At 43.6% G+C, this 16,794-nt stretch overlaps 1 protein-coding gene and 1 long non-coding RNA gene across 12 annotated transcripts in view; both read right to left on the bottom strand.

Moving 5' to 3' along the window:
- Ebf4 (early B cell factor 4) overlaps nt 1-16,794 on the bottom strand; it is a 75,357-nt gene that overhangs the window by 21,378 nt on the left and 37,185 nt on the right. The window lies entirely within an intron of this gene.
- Gm39936 lies at nt 1,861-4,634 on the bottom strand. Its single transcript, XR_866741.2, has 2 exons — nt 4,149-4,634; nt 1,861-2,559 (listed from the first exon to the last, which is right to left on the bottom strand). It is a non-coding gene; the product is annotated as a predicted gene, 39936 (long non-coding RNA).

Here is a 16,794-nt window from a genome sequence, read left to right as displayed (position 1 = left end):
GGAATACACACATACAAATAAAATAAACTTTAAAGAAGTTAAGTCTATCTTAGTTATGACTAAATACAATTAAAGTTAATTGTTCAGTCACAGCAGCCAATTTCAATGTCTATGTGTGTTATTGGCTACCATGATGGATAGTGTAGTCTGTCTGTCTGTCTGCCTGCCTGTCTGTCTGTCTAATATGCATGTCCTACATGTATGTCTGTGTATTATGTGTATGAAGGCCAGAAGAGGGCATTGGACCCTCTGGAACTAGAGTTCAGTTATTAGCTGAGGATGCTGGGAATTGATCCTGAGTCCTCTGAAAGAGCATCCAGTGCTCTCAGCCACTGGGCCACCTCTCCAGCTCCTCTCTTTTTCCTATCATTATGTAGTATACACAACTAACTTGTCTTCAAGTTCTCGGATTATTTTTCATTATTATGAAGTTATATTTTGTCTTTTCAACACTCCCTTGGCGCTCTCTGGGAGCACAAATCATTTGTTTTGATCTCTCTTTTTCTTCCAAAACACTTACCATAGGGCCTGCTTCAGGATGGAATTAAAGGAGCAGAAATCACTGTAATGGAGACTGGGGACATGGGTCAGTTGGTATAGTTCTTGTGCAAGAATGAGTACCTGGGTTCAATGCCTAGCACCCACATTTTAAAAAACAAATCAAAACTTTGATCTCAAAATAACAAGGCGGGGGGTGGGGGGGAACACTTGTTGCTCTGGTAAAGTACCCAGTTTCAATTCCTAGCACCTATGTGGTGGCTTATAACCAGCTGTAACTCTAGTTCCAGGGACTCTGATCTCTGTAGGCACCAGGTACACACGTGGTACACACACACACACACACACACACACACACACACACACACACCATCCTGATAGGATGAATTTTGGCCCAAAGTTCTCAATCACTTTTAATAGGAGACATGTAAAGGTGTATCCTCAGGTTAAAGAGGATACCCACTACAGGGAAAGGGCTGAGAACCACAGAGTGTTCCCACAAAGCGATAAAAGCAATGGCAAAAATAGCCATGATCAACTTTTTAAAAACTCTGTTTTTCATTTATATGCTGTATTTTTCTTTTTTGAATCAGGGTCTTATGTAGGCCAGGCTAACCTTGAACTTACTACATAGCGAAAGATGACCTTGAACCCCTAATTCTCTATCTCTGCCTCCTAAGTGCTAAAATTATAGTTTGTGTAATACCTCGTCGAGCTAACATGTTCACAACTCTTAAAATTTAATAAGTTTTGTAACATTTATTCGAAAAGGATGTCTGAGTTTTATGAGAACTCAGTGGTGTTTAAATAGCCCCCTTCCATTCCCCAGCTTGGCTGGAAAGCAGAAGCCTCACAGGATAGAAACTGCAAAGTCAGCAGCCCGGCAGCAGCAGAGGGAGCGAGGTGGAATAAAAGCTTCCGACAAGCTCTGTTCCCTAGCAGGTGTCACTCTCTGGCCAGTCTGGTGGCCCCTAAAAGCCCTGTCCACAGACCCTATTACCCAATTTAAAGCTTATTTTGTGAGAAAAGCACCCCCACACACACACACACACGACATCTTCACCATCAGCTGCTGGAGACAGCAACACTGTCTGGGCAAAGCCAATCTGGCTCTGGCCAAATCATTTTTTTTTTAAGGAAAAGAATTGGAAATAAGATTTCTACAGGGAACTCTAAGAAGTTCTAGCACATTCTGAAAGCCTCAGGAAGCCACGACTGTCTTGGGGACGGGCATATGCCCAGGGATGGGGTGGGGTCTAGACTCATCTCTGGCTCCCTGTCCAAGCAAGAGGAAATGTCTAAGGCAGAGCTGTTACTCACCAGAGCAAGGACAGTGTGCCCTGATACACACAGAGCCTTTCGACAAGGAGCAGAAAAAAATATTTAATTGAGTTGATCACTACCAGCAATACCAGAAACTTTGTAAACTGTACATCATAAAAACTACAAGCTAGAGAACTGATCCAGAAAAGTTACAAAACAAAAACCCTACAAAAAATAGGCAACAGCAACAAAAATAACCACTAGGGGATATGATTGCCAGAGATTCTACATTGTATTACCAAGATGCTTAGTTTTTAAACAAAGAATTGTGTTATTTGTAAAATAATAGGAAAGCAAGACTCATATGTAAACAAATAAAGCAATCAATATGATAGTCCCTGAAGAAGCCCTTATTAGACTTTCTAGACAAATAATTTAAAACATTATTTTTCATGTTTATAGAATTAAAGGAAAATATGTATAAAGAATTCAAGATGTCTGGGAGGGAGGGGCAACATTTGAGATATAAATAAACAAATAAATAAAAGAATTCAAGATGGTTTTATTCCAAAAATATATCAACAAAGATAAACAAATAATTTTTTTAAATGTTAATTGTGGAGTTGAGAAAGAGATGATTGAAATGAAAGAAATAGCTCAGGTGGAAGAAAACCTAGCAGTGAACTGAATGTAGCCCATTGAGCTTGTCTAGTTCAGGAGAAGGATGGAGAAAGAGCCAAAGCCTAGGAGGTTTATGGAGCATCATCAAGCGGGTGTGATACATGAAGTGCATTCTCTCTGAAAGGAGGAAAGAGAGGGAAGGGTTAGAAAGAATGTTTGAACAATGGCCCAAACACCCCAAATCTGATGAAAAACTTTATCGAGCACATCCAGGAGGCTCAGTGAATCCCAGGCAACACTTAGAGACCCCACAGATGTGTCAGACTCAAACTGTTCCAAGGCAGAGATGGAGACAGAACCTGAGAAGCAAGTAGAAGAAATAACTTCCCATGGGCAAAGGCTCCTCAGAAGGATTCACACCTGACTTCTCATCAGACACATTAGCAGCCCACAGATACGGAGATGACATGTAATGCCGAAGGGAAACTGCTAACCAAAGATCCTGGCAACATTTCTACTTCAGATATGAAGGAGAAATTGAGGCATTTTCAGGTAAACAAGAACTGAAGATTCATCATTTACAAATTTGTCATGCAGGAAATATTAATAGGAATCCTTCTGTTTGAAATGAAAAGACACTTGACAGTGGTAATCCAAAATCACACGAAGGAAAAAAATGACAGATAAATATAAGGTGGCACACATGAAACTATTTTGTTTTCTACCTAATTTAAAAGACTGGTATGGGATTAGGGGCTATAGGGCCGCCTTGGCGTGCACACATGTGGGAACAGGGTTATAGGAATGTCCTGGTGTGCATTTGTGTAGAAGCAGGAGCTATAGGATGCACTAAACTCTACACACGTGGGACCAGGTGTTATAGGAACCTAGTAATTTCCTTCTCCTTCTCCCTTTTTCTTCCTCCTTTCTTCCCTCCTCCTCTTCCTCTTCCTCCCCTTCCTCGTCTTCCTCCTCCATTTTCCCCTCCCCCCCTCCTTCTTTTGAGACAGGTTTTCTCTGTTTAGCCCTGGCTGTCCTGAACTTGCTCTGAAGACCAGGCTGGCCTTGAACTTACAGAGATCCACTGGCCTCTGCCGCTCCCATGCTATGATTAAAGGTGTGTGTCACTACAGCCCAGCTTGATCTCTCCCTCTCTCTCTCTCTCTCTCAGTACAGGGACCCTCAGGTCCAGGTTCCCAACTCCTGCCTGTGCCCCCTGAGTGCTGGGACTATGGACATGCTCCACCACAGCTGTTTTATGGGATACTGAGGATGAAACCCAGGCTTCAGGCATGCTACTCAATGCATCATCAGTTCTCCAGTAACATTTTACTACAGCTATTCTTAAAATAAGGTCTATTTTTAAATGACCTTATTATAGGCCTGCTTAAGCTTTTATCTTACTTAATCATGCTACAATCCATAGAACCAGAGAGCCCAAGTAACAAGGAGGGTTTAAGGGAGGACACAAGGATCTTTCTGGAAAGGAGAAATAGGACAGATGTATCCAGTGGACTGGGTTGAGAACAGGAGGGAGGGGGAGGGGGAGGGGGTGGAGAATACTGGGGGAAATGACTAGAATTGGGGGGCATCATGGAATCTGGGAGAGCAACCCTAGCAGACTCTTAGTTATGGGGACACAGAGCCTGAACCAGCCATCCTCTGGAACCAGGCAGGGACTCAAGTGGAGGGATTGGGACACCAACCCAGCCACAAAACCTTCCACCTATAGTCTATCCTGCCTGCAGAGTGTTCTGGGACCAGACCTTAGCAGAATAGTCCTCAAAGTGACCAGAGAGACTCCATCCAGCAACTGATGGGAGCCAATGCAGAGTCCACAGCTGAACATTAGGAGGAGCGCGGGGAGTCCTGTGAGGAGGGAGCGGGAGGAAGGATTGGAGAAACCAGAGTGGTCAGGGACACCATGAGAACATGGCTCACAGAATAAACTGACTGGGGCTCACAGGGCCTTACAGAGATCAGGGAGCCTGTAGCGGTCTGGCCTAGATCCTCTGTATAATGTTACGGCTGTGTAGCTTGGTGTTCTTGTGGGATCCTAACAGTGGGAACAGGGGCTGTCTCTGACTCTTTTGTCTACTTGTGGGACCATTTTCTTCCTCCTGGGTGGCCTTGTCCAGCCTTGATGTGATGGCATGTGTCTGGTCTTACTGTAGCTTCTTATGCCATGTTTGGTTGCTGTCCCTTGAGGACTGCTCTTTCCTGAGGGAGGGACAACTGCAGTCAGGATGTAATATATGAGAGAATTTTTTTTAAAAACACCATTTTTTAAAAAGAAAAAAAATATTTTAATCTTATTGACAATGAGAAACAAGGAGAGAGAGCGCGCGTGCGCGCATGAGATGATACTAGGACATTGTTATTAGTATTATAAACTGGCTCACTATATTTATTTATTTACTATATTTATTTATTTACTATATTTATTTATTTTGTAGAAGTGCATGTGCAAAAGCCATGTTTTTTTTTTTTTTTCTGGTCTTGGAACATTATTTTTTGTATCATGTATAAATTAAGTTGACTTTGGCTAAATTAGATTATTCTAAATTTAAGATATTTAATTATAATTCTTAGAGCACCTGCTAAGAAAATAACAGTAACAACAAGTACAACAGAATTAAAACAGTTCCCTGGAAAATATGAATTTAATTAAAGAAAAAATAGCCCATACCCGGGCCTGATGCTGCCGTCTTTCCTCTCAGCTGCTGTGAGGCTGAAGCAGGAGGCCACAGGCTGAAAGCCTACTGAGGCTTGAGAGTGAGTCTATGAGCCAGGGCAAGTGAGTATGAGCTTACCTTAAAACTAAAAGTAAAAAGAGGGCTAGTGATTTAGTACAGTGGTAGACCACTTGCCTCATTCCATAAGGTCCTGGATTTAATCCTCAACATCAAATACAAATTCAGTGCAAAAAAAAAAAATCCACTGCCTTATCAGTAGTTATATTTAATATAAATTAATTAAGTGTCCCAGCTTAAAGGAAGAGATTGGTCGGAAGGATTAAAAGACACGTGATTCAACCGTCTGCTAGCTATGCAAAACACACTTCGAAAAACAAAAGGATGGGAAAGACACATCATACCAATTCCAGGAGAGAGAGAGAGAGAGAGAGAGAGAGAGAGAGCAAGCTGCGCGGTGGCTGCTCAAGGCGAAGCTTGCGAGACACAAAGAAGACTGTTTTATAATAAATGTGTTTTAGCTATCCTGGGTTTTTTTGTTTTCCCATATGAAGCTGAGAATTGCTCTTTCAAGGTCTGTAAGAATTGTGTTAGAGTTTTGATGGGAATGACATCTTCTAAGAGGCTTTATCCAGAGGCAGATGCAGAGACCCACACCCAAACATCAGATGGAACTCGGGGTGTCTGGGGGAAGAGTGGGGGATAGAAGTGGGCAAGTTGGAGGGGTCAAGGACCCCACAAGAAGACACACAGAGTCAACTAACCTGGGACCATGGGGGCTCACAGAGCCTGGGCCACCAACCATGGAGCATGCAGGAGCTGGACCTAGATCCCCTACACATTTGTAACAAATGTGCAGCTTGGTGTTCGTGTGGGTCCCCTAACAAGCAGAGCAGGGACTATCTTGATCTCTGTTCCCTGCCATTGGATTCCCTTCCCCTTCCTGGACTGCATGGTTGGGCCTCAGTGGGAGAGAATGGGCCTAGTCCTGCTGGGTCTAGATGTCCCAGGGTGGGGTGGTACCCAAAATGGGCTCCCCTTCTCTGAGAAGAAGCAGAAGGGGCAATTGGGACTTGGAGGAGGGGGCGGGGCTGTGATTGGGATGTAAAGTAAATAAAAATATAATAACTATGTAACTGGGAGTAGAAATAACAGTTACCAACACACACAGCCAGTATCTGAGCTCCAAAATACACATAGCAAAAAGCAAAACAAAAAATAAATGCAGAAGAGAGAAACAGTCCAGCAATAATGGTGACTTCAGTTCCCTGTCTCAGTGACAGATAGAAGCACCTTCTTGAGTGTACATGGTACTTAAAAAACAAACAAACAAACAAACAAACCATAGCTCACGTTAGGCCTGTCTTAGAGTTTCCATTGCTGTGAAGAGACACTACAGCCATGGCAACTCTTATAAAAGAAAACATTTAACTGGGGTTGCCTTACGGTTTCAGCCATTTAGTTCATTATCATCATCATGGTGGGGAGCATGGTGGCACACAGGCAGACATGGTGTCAGAAAAGAAGCTGAGAGTTCTACAGTTTGGTCCAAAGGCAGTAAGGAGATGACTGGATGTGCTTCACATTGGGCATAGCTTGAGCATGCACAACCTCAAAGCTCTGCCTCCACAGCGATACATGTCCTCTAATAAGGCCACACCTCCTCCAATAAGGCCACACCTCCTAGTAGTGCTGTTTTTTAGGGCCAAGCATTCAAACACAGAGTCTATGGGGGCCATCCCTATTCTAACCACCACAAGGACATTTAAACATCCCCATACACTTTAAGGGACGGCACCCTACAAAGTTTACTAAGTAGGCTTTCTGCCCACAGTGGAATTAAATAGAGTCATCAATAACAGGAGGAGGTTTGGAAACTCACAAATGATGGAGCAAAATAAGGCTCTTATAAATAATCAAAGCGGCAAGGAAGAGATCCCAAGAGAATCATAAAATCTTTTACGTAACAAAATGAAAACAGAACAACTAAAACTTATGTGATGTTGCCAGAGAAATGCTTGAGTGAAATTTTATGTAATTTATGTATTCTACATGAGCTATAGTTTAAAAAGGAAAAAAAAAGAGACAGACCTCAAATCTCCAAAGTAACCTTTAAAAACTGGGAAGACAGAAGCTACCCCCAGGGTAGACAACAGAAAGGAAACAGATGAGAGCAAAAATGAACGAAAATACAGATGCTTAAGTAAAAGTTGGTTACGTTGTTTTTTGTTTTGTTTTGTTTTAAGATCCACAAGGCTGCTGGTGAGATGCGCAGCAGGAAAAGACGCTTTGTGGATGAGCCCGAGGACCAGAGTTCCACCACAGAACTTCTTTTATCTTTCTTTTTTTCCAAGACAGAGTTTCTCTTATGTAGCCCTGGCTGTCCTGCAACTCACTCTGTAGACCAGGCTGGCTTCGATCTGCCTGCCTCTGCCTCCCAAGTGCTGGGACTAAAGGCGTGCGCCACTGCCCTGCTGCCACCTCAGAACTTTTAACCAAATTTGAACAGAAGAGCGACCGCTTGACCCACGGAGAGGCAGAAGTGTTTGCTTTCTTATATCACAAGACTAGTGCAGGAACCAAGGAGCATGTAGCAGTGTCACGGACTGTTGTACTTCTTGTCAAATTCCTTTTTGGCATGGGTCCCAACCTCCTTTTCTATGTTAGGTCTCCAGTGCCTGAGTCCTGCACTTCACCAGGTCCTGCTGCACATCTTCTGACATGGCGGCAGTTTCATTCACTGCCTTCCTAATGTACACATTAGAACCAGGTCACCATGGGCAGGAGCTGGGCTGGCTGACTGCTACCCTTTCCTGGGGGAGGGCCTGGTGCTACTCCGGCTGCCAAGAAGACAGGGTCTCAACAGAAGCCGTGGTGAAGCTAAAGGGTTAGTAGTTTTGGGTTTCTTTGTTTGTCGTTTAAAGGCAAGGCCTCATTTGGTAACTCAGAGAAATAGTTCAGTTAATGTTGATCAAGCAATTTTGATCAAAAGCCCAATTATGGTGGTTAGCAAGGTGTAGGACTAACACCCGTGCTTTATCTGGTCACTTTCTGATAGCATGTTACTTATTCTCTGTGTACTGTAGGACTTGGTGACTGGGTGTTAAAATCCATGCTAACAACAAAACCAACAAAAGTGGGAGAGATAGAAAGCTGTCGTCTGGCCTCTGCTCTTGCATGGTGGCATGTGTATTCTTACCACCAACAGTAAATTAAAAAATAAAAATAAAAATAGAGAAAGAGTAACAGCAGTGGCAAATGCTTAGACTGACAAAGAAAAAAACAAGATCCAAACTGCCAAAACTATGATTAAGAGAGGCGATAACCCAACCAGCCGGCAGCAGGAGGAATTGAGGGAGACCGCACACAGAAATTATGGACAACTGTACACCAGATAACTTAGATGAAATTGGCAAAACTTCAAAATGACTCAGCAGGATAATAGAATTAGGATGACAGGCTGAATTAGCCTTCTAAAAACCTTTCACAAAACCTCAGGTCTAAATGGTTTTAGTGTTAAATCCCACCAAATATTCAAAGAAAAATATCAATCTTTTACAACTCTCAACAAAACTAGAAGCCAAACCCTTATTTCATGTCCTGTTGAGGTTTGGCCTTTTGTTATCTATTGTAATGCTAAGTGCTAAGTATCTATTGTAATGTTATAAGACAACATGGTTGCCCCATAGACTAGAGAGTCTCCCACATAGACCTTGCCCCCCAAGTTATTTCTGACTGGTAAAGATGTCAAACAGCCAATAGTTGGGCAGAAGAGACATAGGTGGGGTTTAGGTTTCACAGGGTTGGGGTCAGAGGAGAATCACAAGGAGAAGACGGTGCAGGAGGAGCAATGAGAAGCAAAAGTGGATTAGGAGTAAAGAAAACATGGCCCTGAGGGCTGGCTAACTGGAGTTAAGAGCAGCCCAAGTGAAACATAGTAAGTAATGACTCGGGGTTATCGACAGGAAAGTAGATTCTAACAACACAGAGGGTAGGATCTGCCCAGCTCTAGTGTTTTTTTGAGGTTTATTGTAAATATAAAGGCTGTGTGTGCCTTTTATCCAAGAACTAAAGGGGGTGGGTAAAAATTTCTACAGCAACATACTATATAAAAATCAACTGAGGAGGCTGAAGAGATGACTCAGTGGCTAAGAACCCTTGATCTTGCAGGGGACTTGAGTTCACTTCCCAGCACCCACATGGTAGCTCACAACTACATGTAACTCCAGTTCCAAAGGATTCTACTCCCTCTTCTGGCCTCTTCAGGCACCAGGCATGTATGTGCTATACAAACATACACAGAGGCAAAACATTCAAACACATAAATAAATGTAAAAACACTTAGACAATAATAAGCATTGATTAGGGAGTAAGAAAGTAGAACCCTTATGTATCAGTGGTGGAGTAAAAGCTAGTGTACTTGTTTTGGGAATCAATTTGAGAATGTTGCAAATAGTCAAACAGAGTTAACCTATAACTCAGCAATTACATTTGAGTTAAAAATAGTTGCTGTATATGGAAAGCCTCTTAATATTGTTTGTATTTTGGAGCAAAGGTCTCTCCATCTTGACCTGGAACTTGTGGGTCCCCTGCCTTGGCCTCACAAGTAGCTGGAATTGTAAATCTGAGCTACTAAGCTTATCCACAAAACCTAGTACACAACGCTTCACATTAATATAATTCACAATCGCTCAAAGTAGAAACAGCCTGGCTATCTTTGAACTGATGAATAGACAAGTCAAAAGTAGTGGGATGGTATTTGTCAGGAAGATGAATGGAGTGGATGCTATTATAAATTATGATCTGCATGAACCTTGAAAACACTAGGCCAAATACAAGAAACTGGTCATAATATACCTTGCACTGGGGCTGGCAAGATGGTTCAGCGGGTAAGAGCACTGACTGCTCTTCTGAAGGTTCTAAGTTCAAATCCCAGCAACCACACGGTGGCTCACAACTACCCATAATGAGATCTGATGCCCTCTTCTGGAGTGTCTGAAGACAGCTACAGTGTACTTATTTATAATAATAAATAGATCTTTGGGCCGGAGTGAGCGGGGTTTACTAGGGTTGACCCAACAATCACATGAAGGTTCACAATCATCTGTATAGCTACTCATATACATAAAATAAATCTTAAAAATAAATAAATCTTTAAAAAAAAACCACCTTGCACTGGAGCTGACTTGACTTTGATCCCAAGAGAAATCGGAAGGAGAGAAGCAACTCCATAAAGTTGTCCTCTGACCTCTGCACAGGCACTGTGGCACACACACACATACACACACACATACACACACACACACATACACACACACACATACACACACCATGCACATACAACAACAACACCCATGTACTGAGTGATGCCACTTCTATGAGGTACGCAGAATATGGAATCCACAGGCACTTAACACAGATTAGTGATTGCTAGGAGCTAGGGGCCTGGGGGCGAATGAGGAGTGACTGCTAAGGACTGTGTCGAATTTGTTTTAGGAGTTGTGCTGGTTAGTTTCTGTCCCGGCTAGAGTTACCTGGGAAGAGGAACCTCAGCTGGGAAGTCTCCCCTGTTATATTCCAGTGTGGGCATGTTTGTAGGGCGTTTTCTTGATGGATATTGATGTGAGAGGACCTGGATAGGTCCTGAGAGGTATAAGGAAGGAGACTGAGCAAGCCATGGAGCGAGCAAGTGCGCAATGTTCCTGTATGATCTCTGTTTCGGTTGCTGCCCTGACTTCTCTTCACGATGGACTGTAAACTGTATGGTGAAATACCACCCTCCGGCCAAGTTGCTTTGGGTTGTAGTATTTATTATCCAGAAGACTTAAGTTGATAGGAGCAAGAACTACCACACAAAAGAAATCCCCTTTTCATGTTAAAACCTTGCCAACGACGAGAAGTGTAAAAAATGACACTCCTGGTGTTAGCCCTGCCCCTAAGAACTCGCCTTCATATCTCCAGATCTCAGGCCCATCAAACTATAAGCAGACGGACATCTGGCTTCTGTGCCGCTCCCTATTGTAAAAGGGACCAGAGATTGCAAGGACTTGCTCCAGCGGAACGGGTATTTAGCAGAATTGGACAAAGGGAATGTTTGTTCACAACAGTAATTGAGGGGAGCAGACAGTCACTGTCTCTGCTGTCTACATTCCTTTTCTCATAAGCTCATGGGGGCTCAATCTCCAGCTTGTGCGAGAGTCTAGAAACATTAGGAGGCAGAGCCTAGCTGGAAGGGAGGTCCCAGGTAGCATGTCCTTGCTGGTTGTATCTTGTCCTGTGCACCTTCCCCTCCCCACCTCTGCCTTTCTCCCTCACTGTCTTCCTTGTCTCTCCTTCCTGCCCGCCATCGTGTGTACAGCGCCTTCCTCCATTTGCCCCTCCTGCTACAATGTTCTCCTGCATCACAGGCCCAGAAACATGGACGCAAGGGACCACGGAACGAACACCCTGAAACTGGGCGCTCAAATACACCTTTCACCTTTAAGTTGCTCTCTCAGACATACCAGTGGCAGTGACCCAGAAGTAAATAACACACTTCCTTTGTTCTCATGACAGGGCTCGTTGACTTTCATCCGGGTTCAGGAAAGTCTACCACAAATCTACCTTTTCCAGCTTCCCTTGCATCAAAGTATGGCCACGTGATTATGTTCCAGACAATGGCAGGAATAGAACGATGGCTCATCTTTAGCTCATATGTGAACCTGTTGGTACTGTGCAGATGGGGGTGCTAGTTTATGGGAGAGCTGAGGACAAACACTTGATGACTTGGTGGAGAAGAGCCACCTAGACTGGCTACTTCAAGACTGTTCCATGTGAGAGAAATAAGTATGTATGGCTCTATATTCAGGAACTCTGTTATAGTAGATGACCTGAATTCAAGCCGTGGTGACAAGTGGGGGTTGGGGGCATGGCTAGGAGGGAATGCTGAGACAGGGTGGACACAGAGCAATCCTCTCACCAGCAGAGCTGTATACGTCTGTGTCCTGTTCCACACAGCAAACCAGTGGGGTTTGTCATGCCCTGTGTTCATGAGTCTCACTGGAAGCTAAAGAGTTAATAGACCCTTCACCATGGTTCTCAGCTAACGTACTGGGCTAAGGATTTCTTGTGTGGATGTTCATTAGTGCTTGATCCAATCCCTTACTCTGGGTGCAATGCAATGAATGTCTCACCACCCCCAAAAATGTATAGCCACAGTCTACACAACCTGTAAATGTTTTGTGACCCTACTTTGAAAAGGGAGCCTAGTTTTTAACAGCTGTGCCATCTCTCCAATCCTATAGATGCTATTAAATTAGGGATCTTGAGATGACATTACCCTGAATTATCTGATTGGTTCCTCCATTCAATGGCAAGGATCCTTGTAACACTAAGGCAGAAGTGACAGAAGACAGAAGGGTCCTGTGACAGCCATGGTAGCAGCAAAGCCACTGTAGTACTGGCAGACACCTAGAACTTCAACAGACAGCCGGCAACCTGGCTTTGCCAAAGCTTTCCCTCTAACCTGACTCCCAGAACTCAGTGAATTTCCTCCCGGGAGATCAATAGACTGGGTCAGTGTGCTCAAAACCAGCTGCAAATCCCCAGAGAGACAGAGTCACTCCACGTAGAAATGCCTGGTGCTAATTCCCCTACCACTTGCAACCTCTCACAATCTACCAAATGCCTCCACCCCAGAGCACTCAGATGACAGAGGCTGGGGACAGACTCTGGCTCAGCCCACATCCCCTGCTCTTGGCCTCCCTGCTTCAGTCCACTAGCAGAAGACTCCATCTCGGGTTTGACCTCTGTGGAGACTGCTGCTGGCTGGTCCGTACACAGGAGCAGCAGCTGCTAACATAAGAAGTAAAAAGGATTTTTCTTTGGAGGGGTCTTGGTTTCCACTAAGGACTGAATTTAGGCGCATCAGAGTCGTTCCCGGACCAGTTACCTGGCAACAAGCTGTGAAAGGCTCAGGACCCATTTGTTTTTATAGTGGAAAGTGGGGAGATTCGGGGTGTCATAGCTCCCCCTCACATCTCAGTTCAGCTGAGCTTCAAAATAACTGTGGAGAGCAGTTAGAAAGTGTCCTCCAATGGTAAAGAGCAAGATATTGATTCAGAACCTGTCGGGTTTATCAAAGGCTGGGGAAATGCTCATCTCGGGGACCCCAGCAGAGCTGGGTACTGGTGGAGACACCTGGGGACCAGACGCTCTTCCAGAGCTCATCAGGGAGGGGGATGGGATGTGTCTCCATCAGCCAGATGCGGGCTCCTTGAGGATGACTAGCTGTGAGATGTCATGGATACGCACTCAAGAAGAAATAAAATGTTCTTAAAGGAATGGGGGAATAGCTCTAAATTCCTTAGCTTTTCAATATTTTTGGTGTCATGATGCCCGCTGGGTCTATTATCAGAGTAAGGTTTCCATTGGTATAAGACAAAATGCTCAAGATTATAAATGTAATTATCAATACCTGGAATGGTAATGTGGCTATATACCTTACTAGTTGAAGATCTAACACAATTATAATTAAAATTTTCACAATCCCTCTATACTATGATAGAAAAGCTGACTACTTTGGAGGCCAGAAAGACCACTCAGTGGGTAAAAGTTCATAGCGGTTCTGTACAAGCCTGGAAACCTGAGTGTGATCCCCAGGACCCACAGTGAAAAGGAGAACGCCAGCTGCTGAAGGTCATGCACACACATGCATGAGTGCACACACACAGTTGTGCGCACACACATGTGCACGATTATATTAGAAAAGAAGAAGGAAGTGACTATTACAGAGACAGTTACCCACAGTGCAAACCCTCCTATGTCTGTTGCTTATTCCCTTCGTTGAAGGAAATATTAATGTTTTGCTAATGGCTTATCAACCTAGAGGTCGTGTAAAATACAGAGAGAATTTTCTCATCCAAATTTACCCAGAATTCTATCCCTTGACCCATAGAGGTTCTTGTGGAATTCAGGCTAAGGATTCCTCCAGTCAATGTCAATAAACAATTGCTGGGGCATAGGACTCTTTTTACTATCACACACACACACACACACACACATACACACACACACACATGTATATACACATGAATATAAAGGGGAGCAGAGGAGGCAGACACAAGTATGCCAGTACTTGGGAAGCTGAAGCAGGAAGATCATGAGTTCAAGGCTAGCCTATGCTACATAGTAAGACCTTATCTCAAAAATAAAAAAGGACAAAAGGGCCACAGAAAAACTACAGTTGTATACATACAACAATGAGAATCCCTTAAGAAGGTGAAAGGTCAAAAAAATACTTGAACAAATAATGATAAAACAAGACAAAACCAAAACCATTCTCTAAATATAGCCAGACATGACAGTGCATGCCTTTAATCCCAGCACTTAGGAGACAGAGACAGCTAGAGCTCTGTGAGTTCCACACCAGCTGATCTACATTGTGAGTTACAGGCCATCCAGACTGCATAGTGAGGCCTTGTCTTAAAAACAAACAAACAAACAAACAAACAACCCCCAAAACAAACAAAAAAAAAAAACCAAAATAAAAAGACCCAACTTTCTAAATACATGTAAACTTTTAAACTGAGATGCAAAAAGATTAGCACAATCCACGCATAAGGAACATAAAAAGCCCCATCACTGTACGCTGTAATCGGGCTGCTCAACATGAATGGTAAAAATCCTAAAGCAGCTGAAAATAAAAGTTATGATAGATATTACTGGGATGAAGATAAGTGTTTTATCAGATTTTTCATCAGAAATGTGAGAGAGGACACTGGGGTGTTTCAGAAGAGTCTTAGTGTGTGTAAGAGGCCCTGGGTTTAGTTATGATCACCCAAACCAAAAGAAAAGCAACCACAAAAGTCCAGCTGTCAGTTGAGAATTCTATACCCTGCAAAAGTACAAAAGAAAGTTTATCAGTACAAGAGGGGCCAGAGAAAAATGATAACAAATGGAATGCTGAAGCCAAAAGCAACAGGAAGAGTTACACACACACACACCACACACACACACACACACACACACACACACACACACACACACACACACACACGTGTAGGTTTTGAGGGTAGAATGGGAACCCTGAGAATAGAGGAAGATAACTTAAGGGAGAAAGAATCCATCTGACATGATACCCTGTCTCCAAAACTGAACAATTTCAGTAAGTTAAAGGTATATTCTAAAAGCTTTAAATAAACAACTGAAATAACAAAATACAGTTTTATTACAAATCCAATGAAGAAGACAAAGACGAACAGAATTAAAAAAAAGAAAAAAGTGTCAATAAGCCAGGCAAGATGGCTCACACTGGTCATTCCAGTATTGGAGGGCTAAGGTAGGAAGATTAAGACATGAAGGCTAGCCTAGGCTACCTAGTAACTTCCAAGCTGGCCTGAGCTACAAGGTGGTATGAAGCAATTGAATTGAAAGAGTTGTCCTGAAAGGAGGAGCGAGCCTCAGGAAGTAAGATGTACAAGTCTCTGACACCAGAAGCCTGGGAGAGTCATAAAGCAGAGGCAAGTCTCCGCTGTCCACCAGACTGCCAAGCTGCCCCTGCGTCCCGCAGGCAGCTCCAGGCATGCAGCTTTCATGAGTTGTCACCCACACTGGATGGACATCTTGGTGACAAGGCTGCCTTTGGATCACCCCTCCCTCCATAGACAACCCAGGTAAACACCCTGCCCACCACGCTAGACTTGAGTAGAACTGTTTCTTTGGTCTGTGCTCAGTGTCTTGGCTGTGGTCAAGAGACATCTGTTGATTTTGCCCCAGGGAAAAGCCACAGAACACAAGGAGTCTCATAAAAATAAGCAAAGGGAAAACGAAAGCCCGGAGTAACATTTTAAAAGACAGAAGAAGAGAGGGGAGAGGAGGAAGTTAATCTTGACTCTCAACTTGACCAGGATCTAGGATCACCCAGGAGATAACCCTCCAGGAGGTTCTGTGGCGAGGGTTCTAGACTGGGCTACTTAGGTGGAAGGTTCTCCCTAAATGCAGGCTGAACATCTAGGCTGCAGATAAAGGAAAAGGAGGAACTGAGGTGGGCAGGACACTCATGTCTCTGCTTCCAGGACGCACATACACTATGAGTTGCCTCCTCCAGCTTCCACCAGTTTGAACTGTATCTGTGAACTGTGGACCCAAAATAAACCCTTCCTTCCCTAAGTTGCTTCTGTCAGACATTTTACGACAGCAACAAAAAAGTAACAAAATACAGAGCGGGAACAGAAGAACCAGGAACAAAGGGGAAGTAAATACCAAGACAAACCCAAACCCAACCATGCCAATAATCACCCAAAATGGAAACAGTTCTAATATTCCAACTAAAAGGCAGATACTACTGGCATAGTGTCACGCCTACAATCCTAGTCTAGAAGGTAGAGGCAGGGGGATGCCCTGAGCTCAAGGCTAGTCTGGACTATACTGTGAGACACCGTCTTTAAAAAACAAAATCCCAAATTAAATCAAAGCAAAATAAATGAACACACCAGAGGCAATTATTATTATGCTAGAGTCTTAGAAACAACCAGTTTTCCTTATAAGCAATGTGGCAAAACTGTTCAGTGGGTAGAGGGTCTTACGGGTAGTTCTTAGTCCCACCCAAGCTCAATGTCTGGACTGTATACGGTGGCTGGAGACAGACAGCTTCCAATCAGTTTCCTCTGGCTGCCACAGACATGCCTGGCACACACACAACATAAATGAAATGTAATATAAGAAAGCTAGTATGGCTATC

Source organism: Mus musculus, chromosome 2, assembly GCF_000001635.26.
Source record: "Mus musculus strain C57BL/6J chromosome 2, GRCm38.p6 C57BL/6J".
Lineage (NCBI taxonomy): Eukaryota > Metazoa > Chordata > Mammalia > Rodentia > Muridae > Mus > Mus musculus.
The sequence above is the reverse complement of the archived record's forward strand: the minus strand, read 5'-3'. Positions and strand labels throughout refer to the sequence as shown.